At 33.2% G+C, this 15,963-nt stretch overlaps 2 long non-coding RNA genes and 1 other non-coding gene across 3 annotated transcripts; 1 reads left to right on the top strand and 2 right to left on the bottom strand.

The window, feature by feature from the left end:
- Positions 1-1,797: 1,797 nt before the first annotated feature.
- Positions 1,798-3,935, bottom strand: LOC121222486 (uncharacterized). The gene is made up of 3 exons (XR_005919787.1): positions 3,898-3,935; positions 3,344-3,424; positions 1,798-1,837 (listed from the first exon to the last, which is right to left on the bottom strand). It is a non-coding gene; the product is annotated as an uncharacterized lncRNA (long non-coding RNA).
- A 5,480-nt stretch (positions 3,936-9,415) lies between these two features.
- Positions 9,416-11,549, bottom strand: LOC121222485 (uncharacterized). The gene is made up of 3 exons (XR_005919786.1): positions 11,512-11,549; positions 10,958-11,038; positions 9,416-9,455 (listed from the first exon to the last, which is right to left on the bottom strand). It is a non-coding gene; the product is annotated as an uncharacterized lncRNA (long non-coding RNA).
- Positions 11,550-14,670: 3,121 nt separating this feature from the next.
- TRNAN-GUU (transfer RNA asparagine (anticodon GUU)) lies at positions 14,671-14,744 on the top strand. Its single transcript has one exon. It is a non-coding gene; the product is annotated as a tRNA-Asn (tRNA).
- The last annotated feature ends 1,219 nt before the right edge of the window (positions 14,745-15,963 follow it).

Here is a 15,963-nt window from a genome sequence, read left to right as displayed (position 1 = left end):
GGTTCGATACTTTAATTACAAACTCAGTAGACTCAATAGGCAAAGTCTTACTGAATACTAAAGTCTCACACACATAAGAATGAGTCGAACCAGGATCAATCAATGCAATAACATTAGTATCATAAAGAGTGAAAGTACCAGTAATAACATCTGGAGAAGAAGCCTCCTCCCGAGCACGGATGGCATATGCTCTGGCAGGTGCACGAGCCTCAGATCGAACTGCCGTGTCCTTTGTTCCTCTCTGACTACCACTTACATTACTCAAATGCCTCGGCGGTCTACCTCGTACTGGCACATTACTCGGTCTGGTATTCTGCACAGTGTTTTGCTCAGCTACCATCGGACACTCTCAAATGAAATGATCCTTTGAACCGCACTTAAAACAAGACCGATCATGTAATCTGCAATCTCCAGGATGCCATTTCCCACAATGCTTGCACTCTAATCTATTTTGTTGAACACTACCAACGCTAGCAACTGAAGTAGCTCGTGAACTCACAGGGGGTCGATCTCTATCATACTTAGGAAACCCTGTAGTAGCTTTAAATCGGCTATGATCCTCTCTGGATTTCCTTGAGGTCGACTGAAACGATTTACTGAATGATCTTTTACGAGAATCTCGAGCTTCATAGTCAACTTTCCTCTTCTCTTTCCTGAGCTCCTTAGCTTTACAAGCTCGTTCAACAAGTACTACGAACTCTTTTATCTCAAGTATACCAACTAACAGTTTAATATCTTCATTCAGCCCTTCTTCAAATCTTTTACACATGATAGCTTCAATCGAAACACATTCTCGAGCATATCTACTGAGTCTCACAAATTTCCGCTCATATTCTATCACTGTCATACGACCCTGTTTCAATTCAAGAAATTCCTTACGCTTCTGATCAATGAATCTCTGGCTAATGTATTTCTTATGGAACTCAGTCTGAAAGAATTCCCAGGTCACTCGCTCTCTCGGAACCATCGATACTAGTGTATTCCACCAGTGATATGCAGTGTCCCGTAGCAAAGATATGGCACATTTCAAGCACTCATCAGGGGTGCAAGATAACTCATCAAACACTCGAATAGTATTATCAAGCCAGAATTCAGCTCGCTCAGCATCATCATCATTAGTAGCTCTGAACTCTTCGGCCCCGTGTTTTCGAATTTTGTCAACCGGAGGCTTAAGTAATCTCATCAGATCACTTACTTGGGGTCTAACAGGAATTGAAGGTGGATTAGTCGGGGGTGGAGGTTGTTGTGCAACCGGATTAGTTCAGACATATTGAGTAAACCAGTCATTCATCATTTGGTAGAAGGCTTGTTTAACCTCTCCCTCCTGGTTACTCGAGGTCGGTCGAGAATCTACCGGCTCTGTCCCTTGTGCGGGAGCAGGCGCTATACTCTCAACATCATCGGCTACGGCTCGATCGGGATCCATTACTATACGAAAACACATTTTTAGACATCAGCAGTCATCACACTATCTCGATATAAAAATTATGGCATGTATAGCTAGACTCATACATGCTACGTTAGCCCAAGAATCGACTAAACCGTAGCTCTGATACCAATAAAATGTAACACCCCTAACCCGTCTCCGTCGCCGAATTAGGGTTACGAGGCATTACTGAACAAACACAACCATTTCTAAAACCAAACTGATCACAACATGAAAATTTAATTACTTTCGCATAGCTATTATAATTTACAATCAAAATGTAATTAACATTGTACTCAAACCTATACATGCCATACGATTAAGTTCAAATATTTAACAAAATACCAAAAGAAGTCGATAGTGTGATGGACTATGCTGATGATCCCCGAGCTCGTAACATGTCTCCAAAATCTATAAAAGCAAATGGATGAAAACAAACAGAGTAAGCTTTTAAAGCTTAGTAAGTCTACAGCATAACTAAATGTATATAAATATAAATAATATAACTCTTTAATCTAATTCACTGAGATTTCAATTAACACGAATACCTAATATTTATACATTATTGTACTCAGATCATTTTATTTATAGTCCAATATATATATACTTGTCGAATGTGATCAATTGATTTTATATTTATACCAAACCACATTACAACCGAATGTACACAACTAAGCATATATATATATATATATTATACACATATCATAACCGAATATGTATGTATACTCATGATAAACATTAAGCAAATACAATTCTAATACATATGAATGAATGCATTCATTTTTTTTATCAAATACTTATAAACAAAGGTATATATATATCTCGAATGCATATGTAGTTACTAATCAAGTATGTGTACCAAATATTTATAAGTATATACTTATCAAATACAAAATCCCAAGCAGATATATATATTTTACAAGTGCATAAGCCGAATATATATATAATCATCAAACGCACTTAGCCGAATGTATATATAAATATACTTATCAATTAAACATATCCAAAATCATATAATTATACACTTAATCACATACTTAAAAACAGATTCACCGGCATTTAGCCTGCTAGGCTTAAAGCCTGATTCAGTACACCGGCACTTAGCCTGCTAGACATATAGTCTGAAATATTTCACCGGCATTAAGCCTGCTAGACATTTTGTCTGAAGTGTTTCACCGGCAATAAGCCTGCTAAGCTCTAAGCCTGAAAATCTCAATTTTTCCATATATAGAATAATTTCTCAAATATTTATTTATAGCAAACACACATTCATTGTAGTCCATATTCAATCACAAAGAGTTTGCAATTCATACATTCAATTAAATTCAAGAATCTGTACACGAATATACATTTTGATATATTCGAACTCCCAAGTACGTATTTAACATTTATACCTTAAAATATAATCAAGACCTATTCATATATATATAGATGTTCCAACTCCCTTATAACCACTTATTCGAAATTATCTGTACAATTACAACATACATACCTTCAATCAAACCCAATGTTTTACCTACATATATATGTTCGAAACTTATGTATACATATGTATTATACATATCTTTAATTTAAGCAAGAATTTCTACATGTATTTACTTACATATAATTGAATATTATATGCACATATATATATAATTCTCATACAACCAACCAAATTCAAGTATATATACATATAGATACATATATAATTATTTGAATATATATATATACCTTATACCATTCATACTTTAACTTAATTCAAAAATATTTATATAAGCATATATATATTCGAACATTGTATATACATATTTATACCATTTATAATTTGAATTTATTCAATTAAATTTCTTTTAATTTTAGCTCAACAACAAACATAATAGATATACCTACATATATATTAATTTAATAACATTAAATAGCTGATAGACTTACCTCGAATATCAGCAGACACAATCGACTATTCGATTGCTTTTGTTTTTCCCCGATCCAAATTCGTTTTCTTCGTTTCTTGATCTAAACATAATTAAATTTAACCTTTTTATTCATCAAGACATTCAATTAAGTCCAAAAATACATAAATGGGAAAATTACCATTTTGCCCCTAACATTTTACACTTTTTGCAATTTAGTCCTTTTTGCACAAAACACAAAATACACAAAATTTGTCCATACCACATAAGGGCCGAATATTCATGGTTCTCATACAAGTCCACACATTGCATTTATTTCACATTTTAGTCCCTCAAAAATTTATTTTCACAATTTAGCCCTAAATACTCAAATTCATCAAAAATCCCAAGACAAAACATGTTAATCTAAGACATATCTTCCATTATTCATCATCAAACATCATAAAACACAAATATTCATCAATGGCATAACTCAAAATATTCATTAAAATTAGAAATTCAAGCATGGGTCGGGTAGTATTCAAAGCAACGATCTCAAAAACGTAAAAATTATCAAAAACCGAAACCAAAGCATACCTTAATTTTGCTATGAAAGTGCCGAAACTTAAGAAACCATGGATGGTTTCTTCCTTTCCAATATTCGGCTAACAAAGATGAACATATTCATCTTTTTATGACTTATTTTAGTTATAATATTATAATTTACTTAATGACTAAATTAACCTTAATTAAATAAATTATAAATTACATAACTTAAGGGCAATGTTGGCATATACCACCCACTAACTAAATCTTGGTCTAATTACATCTTTAGACCTCCCACTTAAAAAGACAACTACAAATAGGTGCTTTTAAATTTTAACCTTTAACTTTATTTTACGCGATTAAACCCTTTTATTAAATCGGACACTTAAACGACGAAATTAAAACACGAAAATTTTACACAATCAAATGCACACGAAATAAACACACAAAATAATATTAATAATATTTTTCTAATTCAGATTTGTGGTCCCAAAACCACTATTCTGATTAGGGTCAAAACCGGGTTGTTACAACTCTCCCCCCATTTAGGGATTTTCGTCCCCGAAAATTCTTACCGGCGAATAGGTTTGGATAACGCTCTTTCATTGTATCTTCTGACTCCCAAGTGGCTTTTTCAACCCCGTGTTTATGCCACAATACTTTAACTAACGGAATTTTCTTATTTCGTAATTCTTTGATCTCACGAGCCAGAATGCTAATCGGTTCTTCTTCATATGTCATATCAGAGTTAATTTCAATATCCGTCGGACTAATCACATGTGAAGGATCAGATCGGTATCTACGGAGCATCGAAACATGGAACACGTTATGAATCTTTTCTAACTCAGGCGGTAACATCAATCTATAAGCAACCGATCCAACACGCTCTATAATCTCATACGGTCCAATGAATCTCGGACTCAATTTGCCTTTACGACCGAATCTGTGTATTTTCTTCCACGGTGAGACTTTCAAAAACACTTTATCTCTGATCTGAAATTCTATATCCTTTCTTTTCACATTTGCATAAGATTTCTGACGATCCGATGCTGATTTCAGACTATCCCGAATCACTTTCACTTTCTGTTCAGTCTCTTTAATCAAATCAACCCCGTGTATCTTATTTTCACTGAGCTCGGTCCAATACAGTGGTGTACGACATTTACGACCGTACAAAGCCTCATAAGGTGCCATTTTGATACTAGAATGAAAGCTGTTATTATAAGCAAATTCAATCAAAGGTAAGTATCGTTACTACGTACCTTCAAACTCGAGAATGCAACATCTCAACATATCCTCAAGTATCTGAATGATTCGTTCGGATTGACCATCTGTCTGCGGATGGAAAGCTGTACTAAAATGTAGTTTCGTACCTAAAGCATCTTGTAATTTCTTCCAAAACCGCGATGTAAATCTCGGGTCTCTGTCTGAAATAATAGAAATAGGCACTCCGTGCAATCTCACAATCTGAGAAATGTACAATTCAGCAAGTTTATCAAGTGAATAATCAATACGAATCGGAACAAAGTGAGCCGATTTTGTCAATCTATCAACAACAACCCAAATTGCATCTTTCTTGCTCGGTGTTAACGGTAAACCGGATACAAAATCCATCGTAACTCTATCCCATTTCCATTAAGGTATCATGATCGGCTGAAGCAACCCAGATGGTACCTGATGCTCGGCTTTAACTTGCTGACAAATTAAACATTTTGAAACAAAGTCAAAAATGTCTCGTTTCATACCGTGCCACCAATAGTGCTGTTTCAGATCGTTATACATTTTCGTACTTCCCGGATGAACAGAAAATCGACTATTATGAGCTTCATTCAAAATCACCTGTATTAACTTTGAATTTCTCGGAACACATAATCAATTTCTGAATCTCAAACAATCCTCAGCATCAACTAGAAATTCTGAATCAACATTTAAGTCACACTGAGCTCGTTTTGCAAGTAAATCATTATCGACCTTCTGGGCTTCACAAATCTGTTGAACAAATAACGGTTTTACTTTCAACTCAGCTACTATCGCACCATCATCAGACATAACCATATGTGCGTTCATTGCACTCAAAGCAAACAGTGATTTTCGACTTAGAGCATCAGCAACAACATTAGCCTTTCCTGGATGATAGTCAATCACAAGCTCGTAATCTTTCAGCAATTCTAACCATCGACGCTGTCTCAAATTCAGATCTTTCTGAGTCATCAAATATTTCAGGCTTTTGTGATCGGAATAAACATGACATCTTTCGCCAAACAGATAGTGACGCCATATTTTTAACGCAAATACAATAGCGGCCAATTCCAGATCATGCGTCGGATAGTTCCTTTCATGCGGCTTTAACAGTCTTGAGGCATAGGCTACAACTTTGCCTTCCTGCATCAAAACACAGCCCAAACCATTTAAAGATGCATCACTATAGATAACAAACTCTTTACCCGATTCGGGTTGAACTAGGACTGGAGCTTCGGTCAAAAGAACTTTCAACTGATCAAAGCTTTTCTGACACTTTTCTGACCACTCGAACTTAACGTCTTTTTGTAGTAGCTTTGTCATCGGGGTCGCAATCATAGAGAACCCTTTCACAAACCGTCTATAATAACCAGCGAGTCCCAGAAAGCTTCAAACTTCAGAGACATTTCTCGGAGATTTCCAATCAAGTATAGCTGAAATTTTACTTGGATCAACCCGAATACCCGATGCTGACACAACATGGCCCAGAAAACTAACTTCACGTAACCAGAACTCGCATTTACTGAACTTTGCATACAACTGTTTATCTCGCAAAGTTTGTAACACAAGTCTCAAATGATCAGCATGCTCGATTTCATCACGAGAGTAGATCAAAATATCATCTATAAATACTACCACAAACCGATCCAGATACTGTCTAAAAATCCGATTCATCAAATCCATGAAAACAGCAGGTGCATTAGTAAGTCCAAAAGGCATAACCAAGAACTCATAATGTCCGTACCTCGTTCGGAAAATAGTCTTTGGCACATCAGAGTCTTTAACTCGCAACTGATAGTAGCCTGATCTCAGATCTATCTTCGAAAACACAGTAGCCCCTTTCAACTGATCGAACAAATCATCAATCCGTGGTAACGGATATTTATTCTTTATAGTCACCTTATTGAGCTGCCGGTAATCAATACACATTCTCATCGTTTTGTCTTTCTTTTTCACAAATAGAACTGGTGCCCCCCAAGGAGAGAAACTTGGTCGTGCAAAACCTTTATCAGTCAACTCTTGCAACTGTGTTTTCAATTCTTTTAATTCGGTCGGTGCCATACGGTATGGAGCTATCGAAATCGGAGTCGTCCCTGGTACTAACTCAATACCAAACTCTACCTCTCGAATAGGTGGCAAACCCGGTAATTCTTCGGGAAACACGTCTGAATAATCACACACTAGTGGCACAGATTCAATCTTCTTTTCGGTCACTTTACTATCAAGAACAAATGCAAGGTAAGCTTCACAACCTTTTCTCACATACTTCTGAGCCGACATCGAGGATATTATTGCTGGTAAACCATTCAGATCATTAGATTCAATCCGAATAATCTCATCATTCTGACACCGTAGATCAATAGTTTTCCGTTTGCAGTTTACTATAGCATCATGCAGAGTTAACCAATCCATACCCAGAATTATATCAAACTCGTCGAATGGTAACAACATCAAATCAGCCAGAAAACATAAATCTCGAATCATCAACGGACAATTCTTGCACACTTTGTCAACCAAAACACACAGGCCCAGGGGGTTCGATACTTTAATTACAAACTCAGTAGACTCAATAGGCAAAGTCTTACTGAATACTAAAGTCTCACACACATAAGAATGAGTCGAACCAGGATCAATCAATGCAATAACATTAGTATCATAAAGAGTGAAAGTACCAGTAATAACATCTGGAGAAGAAGCCTCCTCCCGAGCACGGATGGCATATGCTCTGGCAGGTGCACGAGCCTCAGATCGAACTGCCGTGTCCTTTGTTCCTCTCTGACTACCACTTACATTACTCAAATGCCTCGGCGGTCTACCTCGTACTGGCACATTACTCGGTCTGGTATTCTGCACAGTGTTTTGCTCAGCTACCATCGGACACTCTCAAATGAAATGATCCTTTGAACCGCACTTAAAACAAGACCGATCATGTAATCTGCAATCTCCAGGATGCCATTTCCCACAATGCTTGCACTCTAATCTATTTTGTTGAACACTACCAACGCTAGCAACTGAAGTAGCTCGTGAACTCACAGGGGGTCGATCTCTATCATACTTAGGAAACCCTGTAGTAGCTTTAAATCGGCTATGATCCTCTCTGGATTTCCTTGAGGTCGACTGAAACGATTTACTGAATGATCTTTTACGAGAATCTCGAGCTTCATAGTCAACTTTCCTCTTCTCTTTCCTGAGCTCCTTAGCTTTACAAGCTCGTTCAACAAGTACTACGAACTCTTTTATCTCAAGTATACCAACTAACAGTTTAATATCTTCATTCAGCCCTTCTTCAAATCTTTTACACATGATAGCTTCAATCGAAACACATTCTCGAGCATATCTACTGAGTCTCACAAATTTCCGCTCATATTCTATCACTGTCATACGACCCTGTTTCAATTCAAGAAATTCCTTACGCTTCTGATCAATGAATCTCTGGCTAATGTATTTCTTATGGAACTCAGTCTGAAAGAATTCCCAGGTCACTCGCTCTCTCGGAACCATCGATACTAGTGTATTCCACCAGTGATATGCAGTGTCCCGTAGCAAAGATATGGCACATTTCAAGCACTCATCAGGGGTGCAAGATAACTCATCAAACACTCGAATAGTATTATCAAGCCAGAATTCAGCTCGCTCAGCATCATCATCATTAGTAGCTCTGAACTCTTCGGCCCCGTGTTTTCGAATTTTGTCAACCGGAGGCTTAAGTAATCTCATCAGATCACTTACTTGGGGTCTAACAGGAATTGAAGGTGGATTAGTCGGGGGTGGAGGTTGTTGTGCAACCGGATTAGTTCAGACATATTGAGTAAACCAGTCATTCATCATTTGGTAGAAGGCTTGTTTAACCTCTCCCTCCTGGTTACTCGAGGTCGGTCGAGAATCTACCGGCTCTGTCCTTGTGCGGGAGCAGGCGCTATACTCTCAACATCATCGGCTACGGCTCGATCGGGATCCATTACTATACGAAAACACATTTTTAGACATCAGCAGTCATCACACTATCTCGATATAAAAATTATGGCATGTATAGCTAGACTCATACATGCTACGTTAGCCCAAGAATCGACTAAACCGTAGCTCTGATACCAATAAAATGTAACACCCCTAACCCGTCTCCGTCGCCGAATTAGGGTTACGAGGCATTACTGAACAAACACAACCATTTCTAAAACCAAACTGATCACAACATGAAAATTTAATTACTTTCGCATAGCTATTATAATTTACAATCAAAATGTAATTAACATTGTACTCAAACCTATACATGCCATACGATTAAGTTCAAATATTTAACAAAATACCAAAAGAAGTCGATAGTGTGATGGACTATGCTGATGATCCCCGAGCTCGTAACATGTCTCCAAAATCTATAAAAGCAAATGGATGAAAACAAACAGAGTAAGCTTTTAAAGCTTAGTAAGTCTACAGCATAACTAAATGTATATAAATATAAATAATATAACTCTTTAATCTAATTCACTGAGATTTCAATTAACACGAATACCTAATATTTATACATTATTGTACTCAGATCATTTTATTTATAGTCCAATATATATATACTTGTCGAATGTGATCAATTGATTTTATATTTATACCAAACCACATTACAACCGAATGTACACAACTAAGCATATATATATATATTATACACATATCATAACCGAATATGTATGTATACTCATGATAAACATTAAGCAAATACAATTCTAATACATATGAATGAATGCATTCATTTTTTTTATCAAATACTTATAAACAAAGGTATATATATATCTCGAATGCATATGTAGTTACTAATCAAGTATGTGTACCAAATATTTATAAGTATATACTTATCAAATACAAAATCCCAAGCAGATATATATATTTTACAAGTGCATAAGCCGAATATATATATAATCATCAAACGCACTTAGCCGAATGTATATATAAATATACTTATCAATTAAACATATCCAAAATCATATAATTATACACTTAATCACATACTTAAAAACAGATTCACCGGCATTTAGCCTGCTAGGCTTAAAGCCTGATTCAGTACACCGGCACTTAGCCTGCTAGACATATAGTCTGAAATATTTCACCGGCATTAAGCCTGCTAGACATTTTGTCTGAAGTGTTTCACCGGCAATAAGCCTGCTAAGCTCTAAGCCTGAAAATCTCAATTTTTCCATATATAGAATAATTTCTCAAATATTTATTTATAGCAAACACACATTCATTGTAGTCCATATTCAATCACAAAGAGTTTGCAATTCATACATTCAATTAAATTCAAGAATCTGTACACGAATATACATTTTGATATATTCGAACTCCCAAGTACGTATTTAACATTTATACCTTAAAATATAATCAAGACCTATTCATATATATATAGATGTTCCAACTCCCTTATAACCACTTATTCGAAATTATCTGTACAATTACAACATACATACCTTCAATCAAACCCAATGTTTTACCTACATATATATGTTCGAAACTTATGTATACATATGTATTATACATATCTTTAATTTAAGCAAGAATTTCTACATGTATTTACTTACATATAATTGAATATTATATGCACATATATATATAATTCTCATACAACCAACCAAATTCAAGTATATATACATATAGATACATATATAATTATTTGAATATATATATATACCTTATACCATTCATACTTTAACTTAATTCAAAAATATTTATATAAGCATATATATATTCGAACATTGTATATACATATTTATACCATTTATAATTTGAATTTATTCAATTAAATTTCTTTTAATTTTAGCTCAACAACAAACATAATAGATATACCTACATATATATTAATTTAATAACATTAAATAGCTGATAGACTTACCTCGAATATCAGCAGACACAATCGACTATTCGATTGCTTTTGTTTTTCCCCGATCCAAATTCGTTTTCTTCGTTTCTTGATCTAAACATAATTAAATTTAACCTTTTTATTCATCAAGACATTCAATTAAGTCCAAAAATACATAAATGGTAAAATTACCATTTTGCCCCTAACATTTTACACTTTTTGCAATTTAGTCCTTTTTGCACAAAACACAAAATACACAAAATTTGTCCATACCACATAAGGGCCGAATATTCATGGTTCTCATACAAGTCCACACATTGCATTTATTTCACATTTTAGTCCCTCAAAAATTTATTTTCACAATTTAGCCCTAAATACTCAAATTCATCAAAAATCCCAAGACAAAACATGTTAATCTAAGACATATCTTCCATTATTCATCATCAAACATCATAAAACACAAATATTCATCAATGGCATAACTCAAAATATTCATTAAAATTAGAAATTCAAGCATGGGTCGGGTAGTATTCAAAGCAACGATCTCAAAAACGTAAAAATTATCAAAAACCGAAACCAAAGCATACCTTAATTTTGCTATGAAAGTGCCGAAACTTAAGAAACCATGGATGGTTTCTTCCTTTCCAATATTCGGCTAACAAAAATGAACATATTCATCTTTTTATGACTTATTTTAGTTATAATATTATAATTTACTTAATGACTAAATTAACCTTAATTAAATAAATTATAAATTACATAACTTAAGGGCAATGTTGGCATATACCACCCACTAACTAAATCTTGGTCTAATTACATCTTTAGACCTCCCACTTAAAAAGACAACTACAAATAGGTGCTTTTAAATTTTAACCTTTAACTTTTATTTTACGCGATTAAACCCTTTTATTAAATCGGACACTTAAACGACGAAATTAAAACACGAAAATTTTACACAATCAAATGCACACGAAATAAACACACAAAATAATATTAATAATATTTTTCTAATTCAGATTTGTGGTCCCGAAACCACTATTCTGATTAGGGTCAAAACCGGGTTGTTACATGTCCATATGGTCCTAATCCACAATCAGAAAGTTACACGGCATGGACACACACCCGTGTCATTGGCTCGTATGAACCCTGCATAACACACAATGACACACACCTTGAACAAATGCCTGTGTGCCTCCAACCATCATGAACAGTGAGTTACACGGCTTGTCACATGGCTGTATGACATCGACAATCCTATTTTTTGACAACTAAAATTCAAAGAGGAAGGGGTTTTCAATACTCACCTATTACGGATTCGATGCAGAAGCAACAAAGATGAATTCCTGCACTTAAAATGAAATTACAACAACAAATCAGACGACTTATTCGAAACAAATCACTACGATTAGCATCCAAAACTGAAGTTATGTCGAAGGAATTTAACACGAAATCTCAAATCGAAAACTAATGCTTGCCCTCGCTCGAAATCAATAGTATAAACGTAGAATTGGAAGAACGTTATTCTTGAGATCTTCGTCTGACAAGAACTTACACAAAACATAAATCCAATTCGACAAAAAGAATTTAACACCAACCATTGTCAAACTCAAGTAATAAAACTGAATCAGGACCATTTACAATTCGCTTGAAGATTAACTGCACAATGGAACTTGGTGTAACGAATATAGAAAAACTCAACGACAAGATATTGAAGCAAAAGAAAATGAAGTATATTCAGTCTGAACAGAAGCAAAACAAAAAGAAAATTTAAAGGGGAAAGAATTTCCCTCCGAAGATGAAAAGAAAGGAAGTTACTTAACTTATTTTCTTTAAAATCAAAACAAAACAAACTAAATTAAGGAATAGCGCAAAATATTTCCCCCTTGCTTACATAGAGACTCGAATACAAGACTAGAGGTCATACAAGCTTAACTAGTGAACTGGCAGGCTCATTCTTATCATTAATTGATCGAATTTAACTTATAAACCAAACGTTCAATGGTAATGGGTTTAAGCAAAATAACAAAATTTCCAAAAATTAGATTTGAACCCAGTACCTCACACACATATTTAAAACACTTGACCACTTAAACTAGACTAATATACTTGTTAGAAAATTCCAAGATCTAAACTCATAGTCGAGGGATGACCACTCTTGGTTTCAAAATCCAATTTCTTCTAACCCATTTTTTAGGATGTTACAGCCTGTGGAGACTCCTTCGTATGAATGTAGCACCACCCAATAAGAAATACACATGTATTTAGGAACTCAGGGTATTATCCACCCAAAATTTTCCCATGAATTTAGACGACCATCGAGGTGTCGCTTGAGTGACAATACCCAAGACTTTATTCTTCCCTTAATTTTATTAGAGGTTAGTTTTCATTTTTCCACTACATCCATTCTTTTGTATGGAACTGAATGAGTATGGTATCACACCTAGAAAACTATCAACCTTGTCCTGGTGGACTTTGGTAGCTTACTTCATAGACTATTGTATACACAATGAACCACCATTTCTAGGTGTATTCCAAAAATTTTATCAGCTGAAGATAAAAATACAAGGAACTACTGCTAGGAATGCCCATTTCAGTGTACGCCAAGGTTCCGAACCTATCATTCAAAATAATATTTCAAACTAAATATTAAATTTTAATTTAAAGTAAAACATTAGTTTTAATTTTTGAAATCCACTTAAAAAACTAATTTTTAATATTTTATATTTAAAATATATATTTAAATTTAGAATAAAAATGTAATTTAAAGGTAAAATAAAATTGAATCAAGTACAATCAAACTTCATAATTCATGTTCAAAATTGATTTTATTTAAGTGGGATGAGGTTGTCATAATAATTATTTTAAAATTTTATAGTAATTTCTTTTTGTAAGTGAAATAATTATTGAAATTAAATCATTTAATTTTATTATAAAAAACAATATATTGTAAATCAAAGATAAATAAAAAATAATTAAAATTAAATTATATGTAACCAAACCGAAATTCAACTTCCTAAAAAAATTAAAATGAAATCCAATAAACATATTTAAATGTTCTCTATCTTGATCTTTTTCTTCAATCTATCCTCCTCGTCATCATCCTCTTTCTTGATCTTCCTCTTCAATCCATCATCCTCGTCGTCATCTTCGATCAAAATTGGTTCTTGAATTTTAGCACAACGTCATTAAACATCAAAGCTTGAATTTTAGTTCCATGATATTTAAAAATTAAACTAGTAAAAAGTGAATAAAAATAAAATATCAATATCACAAAACAGCCTCATGTTCGATTAAATTAATTTTTCATCACATTCTAGTGTCTTATTAACGTTAACAAGGGAACCTAATAAATAATAACAAAAATTATTTTTTTCCTAGCTTGTTTTAAATTCCACTTGAAAGTGTTATAATGTTTATAAAGCTCAATTTACTTTTAATTGGCATATAACTGTAGCACTAGTTAAGTGACAATTAATCTAAAATGATAATTGTAAATTAAATATTAAGATGAAATTAATATATAAAAAAATAATTTAGTAATATAATAAAAAAATTCAAAAAATTTGCTAGCAAAGATATACTAATTATTGCAATAATATTGTCTACTATATATACAACTAGTATTGTTCTCAAATAATTTAAACTTATATGGTCTTTAACCGGCGTTGTTGAATTAAAGTGGGTTGCATAGAATTATAAAACAAGAAAATTCAATAAATATAGTACGCATGAAAACAATGCTAGTTGCTGGAATAGCTCAGTTGGTTAGAGCGTGTGGCTGTTAACCACAAGGTCGGAGGTTCTAGCCCTCCTTCTAACGTTTCTCAGAAATTTTTATGGTTTAATTTGAAAACATTAACAATATTTTACCAATAAAATAATAAATACATAGGAATTTACGAAAATTAACAAATTTATTATTTTTCCAAAATTAGTAACATAATCAATTACCACCCATGCTACTGTGAACCATCTGTTCTTATTTTAATATTATATATTTTTAAAAATTACAAATTTATTTTAAAAATTATTTTTTGATTTAAAAGCTAATCTATATTTCTCCTTTGAGGTCAAATTTTCTCACTTTGAAGTTATATATATATGTAATTGAGTTGTTGCCATGAAAAAAAAATGTTAACTGACACTCGATTATGAGTAAATTTTCGTTTTGATCACTTAATTAAAAAAATTACAATTTAATCACTAAATTTTTTAAAATTAATTTTATTGTCACCTGACTATTAATTGACACTTTTTTAATTGATATAGTAACAATTTTAGTTTGCACTTTGAATTTTTATATTTTTACCCCTTTAAAATATATAACCATATTCAATCTTAACTATTTTATAAATAAATGCATTTCATTATCACACTTTTTGACTCGATGATTTAACTTTTTTTTCTTTATTTTGTTTTTAATTTTTTATTAAATTTACCTAAGACATGTTGCTGCAAAAAATTCACAAATTCCTACACTCAATTAATTCAACTTACTTAAATATTTTTAAAGAAAATTCGACTAGATTAAAAATTATTCGAAATCTTCATTACATTCCTAGTTGTGGGTTGTTGGTACATTTAGAAGACCAGAAATGAGGTGATTTAAACTCCAAATGTGCATAGTGTTGCTTAGTTAGGAAAACTTAACACTCGACTATATGGGTGGCTGGAATAGACCAAAAGGTAAGCTAAAGTTTTATTACTGAATCAACAGGCTTATTTTTGTTAAAACTTACGTAAGAATTAAATTTAAGTTAGATATCCAAAGACAAGAATTGAATCAAAAATTAACAAAATTTCAAGGAAATGATTCAAAACTAAAACCTCTCACACACTACCCACAACACTTAACCACTAAACTAGAACAAATTACTTGACAAAAATTAACAAATCAGGAACTCAAATTTTCGGGATGTTACACCAGATCTTTAAGCCTTCTTAAATCCTCATATCTACAATTATTTTGTATAACAAGTGCATGAGAAAAATCATTAAATTTTGAAGGAAAATATGCATAAAAATTAAATATTTTTTTT

This window comes from Gossypium hirsutum, chromosome D10, assembly GCF_007990345.1.
Source record: "Gossypium hirsutum isolate 1008001.06 chromosome D10, Gossypium_hirsutum_v2.1, whole genome shotgun sequence".
NCBI classification, from domain to species: Eukaryota; Viridiplantae; Streptophyta; class Magnoliopsida; order Malvales; family Malvaceae; genus Gossypium; species Gossypium hirsutum.
The sequence above is the reverse complement of the archived record's forward strand: the minus strand, read 5'-3'. Positions and strand labels throughout refer to the sequence as shown.